We start from the raw sequence: 4,760 nt of genomic DNA on the forward strand, positions 1-4,760 counted from the left end.
CTTACACTGGAAGAGGAGAATGGGGTGGTGATTATCACTATCTCTGCAGTCACTACATTTTTTGTGTGGAATGATAATTTCTAACCATGGGATGCCTGACAGACGACATGGTGAGCCATCCCAGGGCCCCTTAACCCCACTGCAGAGGGTGATTAAAGTAGCTATCATAGTTGTGGCTCTCTTCCCTCATCATGACATGCTCAGTCAAAACGCTAACCATCCTTGCTTAGCTTGATGCCTGAACAGGCCCACTGACTGTCACTGGCTCTCTGGAATTTCAGCAGGCTTCTTTCCCAGCTCAACCTGGAGATGCGAGGGATTGAATTTGGGACTTTCTGCATGTAAAATATGCACTTGACCCCTAAGCTATAGCCCTTCTTTTTGTTTCACAAAGCTCTTAAACTGAAGAAATTCTTCAGAAAACGATTCAACAAGATCTTTTGGATAACATTCTTCTACATTTGCAGCAGCAGTGAAGATGTTTCACTTGACCTCTCAATGAAATTGCTAAGGAATCCAAACTTGAGTGGCACACTTTTCAGAGTACCAAGACATAAAATTAAGCAAGCAGATAACTTTCCTACAACTGGAGGTAAGGAATGATTCTACTCCGAACACAAAAGGACCCTCAAAGACAATTCCATTGTCCCACCTTTTATCATCAGCCCTGAGTTTGTGGAAGTGTTTAGTTCTTTAGCTTCGGAAGCCACTTTCTACCACATCAGTAAGACCAAGTGCTTGTTGTTCAAAACTGTAAAAGCAATCACACAAAGCAGCAACGTAGGCAGCAAGGGATTCCAGAAGCTCAGCAACTGCACAAATATCTGGACTTTCTTTTTGTAGCTTGATACTCATCACATTTAATCTTTTAAGTATGCTGTCCCACAGTACAGTCATAAAGGCGTTATCTAGCTTCACCTTTTTTACTACTGCCCTTGCATCATTTTGTGTTATCTGCTCTTCCGTTCTGTCATCCATGCTTGCAATACATGCATAGATAATTATAGTGCAGAACTTTGGTTGCATACCACTCAGGCTCTTCAGCATGCCAGGCCACACTCTCATCAGCTATTAGACCTTTGCAGACTGCCCACCATCCAATCTTTTAGTAGATGATGCACCAAAAATGTATGACTGCACAAAACTGAAGAAATCAGCTGCAGCCTGGCAAATTTCAGCGGCATTGACACAAAGTTCAGAGAATGTGCTGCACACAGCATGTAGTCCATACCTTGATTCACTCACTTTCTGGGCTCTGTTAGCAGCACTGTCATGGGATTTTTCACAAGCATTTTGAATGGCTACACCTGTTTCTTCAATCTTGCAAAGAACCTGATCAGTAAAGGACAGTTCAGTGTGAACATGTAGCTCCTCAATGTCTATAAATCACTCTGCCCCCTCAACTCCAGAATTTACATAGCACAAAATGATGCTCAGCCAGTCAACATGTCAGAAAAACAGTCCACCACTATAGATTAGTACGTGGCACCTATTGTTTTTGAGCATATAGCACTGAGAACTTTCTGTCCCGTGGGTGGCACAATTTCTGGTTGAAGACAGATGGGAAGTGTTCCCAGGGACTGGATTTCCCTGCTTTTCCAAAACTGCTGCAAGGGAAGGATCAGATTTAGCAATGAGTTCTAAGGTGTCAAGGAACTTGCCATTGTCAGGAACACCTAATCTTCAGTTTAGCAAGATTTAGGGAAATTGGAATGGGGGGGAAGTACAACAACGAGGGAAAACAAACACTGCACATACTCAGAGGCACATGTTTTAAAATTAATACATAACGATGCATGTGCAAACTGCTATTGACTTCAGCTCAGTGTTAGACTCACAAATAATTTTATTTATTTATTTATTTATTTATTACATTTTTATACCGCCCAATAGCCGAAGCTCTCTGGGCGGTTCACAAAAATTAAAATCATCATAAAACAACCAACAAGTTAAAAATACAAATACAAAATACAATATAAAAAGCACAACCAGGATAAAACCACGCAGCAAAATTGATATAAGGTTAAAATACAGAGTTAAAACAGTATAATTTAAATTTAAGTTAAAATTAAGTGTTAAAATACTGAGTGAATAAAAAGGTCTTCAGCTGGCGACGAAAGGAGTACAGTGTAGGCGCCAGGCGGACCTCTCTGGGGAGCTCATTCCACAACCGGGGTGCCACAGCGGAGAAAGCCCTCCTCCTAGTAGCCACCTGCCTCACTTCCTTTGGCAGGGGCTCACGGAGAAGGGCCCCTGTAGATGATCTTAAGGTCCGGGTAGGTACATATGGGAGGAGGCGTTCCTTCAAATAACCTGGCCCCAAACCGTTTAGGGCTTTAAATATCAATACCAGCACTTTGAATCGGGCCCGGACCTGGACTGGCAGCCAATGAAGTTGTAAAAGGACTGGCGTAATGTGATCTCGCCAGCCAGTCCCTGTTAGTAAACGGGCTGCCCTGTTTTGTACCAGCTGAAGCTTCCGGACCGTTTTCAAAGGCAGCCCCACGTATAACGCATTGCAGTAATCCAAACGAGAGGTTATCAGAGCATGGATAACTGTAGCTAGGCTATCACTGTCCAGATAAGGGCGCAGTTGGTATATCAGCCTAAGCTGATAAAAGGTGCTCTTTGCCACTGAGTTCACCTGTGCCTCAAGTGACAGTTCTGGATCGAAGAGCACCCCCAAACTACGGACCCGATCCTTTAGGGAGAGTGCAACCCCGTCCAGGACAGGGCAAACATCACCTCGCCGGACAAATGAACCACCCGCTAACAGTACCTCCGTCTTGTCTGGATTGAGTCTCAGTTTGTTAGCCCTCATCCAGTCCATTACCATGCCCAGGCACTGGTTCAGAACAGTCACTGCCTCACCTGGGTTTGGTGAAAAGGAAAGGTAGAGCTGGGTGTCATCCGCATATTGATGACACCTCAGTCCACATCTCCGGATAACCTCCCCCAGCGGCTTCATGTATATGTTAAACAGCATAGGGGATAAAATAGAGCCCTGCGGAACCCCATGGCTTAGGAGCCACGGCACAGAGCAATAATCCCCCAGCACCACCTTCTGGAATCGGCCATCCAAGTAGGAGCGGAACCACTGCAACGCAGTACCTCCAACTCCCAGTTCAGACAACCTATCCAGAAGGATACCATGGTCGATGGTATCGAAGGCCGCTGAGAGGTCCAGGAGAACCAACAGGGTCGCACTCCCCCTGTCTCTCTCCCGACAGAGGTCATCCCACAGGGCGACCAAGGCAGTTTCCGTTCCAAAACCAGGCCTGAAACCCGATTGAAATGGATCTAGATAATCCGTTTCATTCAAGAGTGCCTGGAGGACTCTTTAGGGGGGGGGGATAGGGGGATACGACTATTCCCTGGCAAAAATTGAAAGCCAGTACCGACCATGATTCTCTATTGGCACAGAGTAGTGTTGCTCTAGACCAGTGGTTCCCAATTGGTGGTCCACGGACCCCAGGGGGTCCATGTAACCCACCCAGGGGGTCCGTGGCACCATTCATGTATTAGCTCTGCAAGGTCTGCATTTTAATAAAAGAAAATACGCCATCTCCCCGCTCCGTTTGCTTTGACGGTGACGTCAAGCGAAAGCACCTGTGTGATTTAGTGACTAGCTTCAGAGATTACTTCCCTGCACCTAATCCTGAAAACTCATGGATAAGGAATCCTTTTGAATGTGGTAATGTACAACTAACAACTCTATCTGCGGAAGAGCAAGATGCACTTGTTGACGTGACTTGTGATGGTTCATTAAAATCATTTTTCAAACAATATAGACTGGACCAATTCTGGGTGAAGGTTTTTCCTGATTATAAGAAGTTAGGTGAAAAAGCTTTGAAACACCTAGTTCCCTTTTGTTCCACATATCTTTGTGAACTACATTTTCAACATTTTGTTATATGAAGAACAAGCATAGAATCGGCTCGATGTTGATCCAGATTTGAGATTAAAAGTAGGAAATATTGAACCAGATGTGGAAGGGATTGTTCGGAACAAAAAGGGGCATGATTTCTCCCATCACATTTAGGTTTAGTAGCTGCTAGACATGTCATAATTTGTTCGATTGTAAACTAGATGTTAGTAAAATTAAATTCGTCATTATATTCCTAAAGAAATCATTGTCATTTTTGCGTGTTAATATCACAACTATCACAGATTTTATGGTCTGTTTTTTAATATACCTAGAATCCGTTGCTTATTAGGGGCTACCCCTTATTTTTACCCAAAAAATTTGCTTCGCACAGGTAACTATCATAGAGATAACAAATTTTTCAAAAGTAGGGGGTCCTTGGCTTGGCATTTGAAAAGCAAGGGGTCCGCAATACTTAGCTAATTGGGAACCACTGCACTAGACCTTGGCATTTCTACGATGAAAGAACTTTATTATTATGACTAGGAAGTTAAGAGTAGACCGAGTAACTCTGCGGTGTATGACTCTACCCTTTTCCTATCTCTATGCGCATCTCCCTTCGAGGACCTCCGAGCTAGGTGTCTATCAAAATGCCCGTCGCGTCCTCCGCAGTTTTCTCCCTTCAGCAGCGGCCGTAATCACGGCGCTGCCGAAATAAATAACAGGTCAGTTTTTAATTTCGCCTTCCGGTCGGAGGTGCCGCTCTCCCGCGCCTTCCATCGCGCGGCCGACACAGGCTCCTGGTTAGGGAAAACGGCCCGAGAGGGCGGGGCAGGGTCCTTCCTGACGACGTTGGCAGGCGGAAGAGGAAGTGGAGCGGAGAGGGGCGGGGCCG

At 45.0% G+C, this 4,760-nt stretch overlaps 1 long non-coding RNA gene across 1 annotated transcript in view; it reads left to right on the forward strand.

Annotated features, from left to right (window-relative positions):
- LOC134392314 (uncharacterized) overlaps nt 1-4,760 on the forward strand; it is a 401,291-nt gene that overhangs the window by 158,666 nt on the left and 237,865 nt on the right. The window lies entirely within an intron of this gene.

This window comes from Elgaria multicarinata, chromosome 2, assembly GCF_023053635.1.
Source record: "Elgaria multicarinata webbii isolate HBS135686 ecotype San Diego chromosome 2, rElgMul1.1.pri, whole genome shotgun sequence".
Taxonomy (NCBI): domain Eukaryota; kingdom Metazoa; phylum Chordata; class Lepidosauria; order Squamata; family Anguidae; genus Elgaria; species Elgaria multicarinata.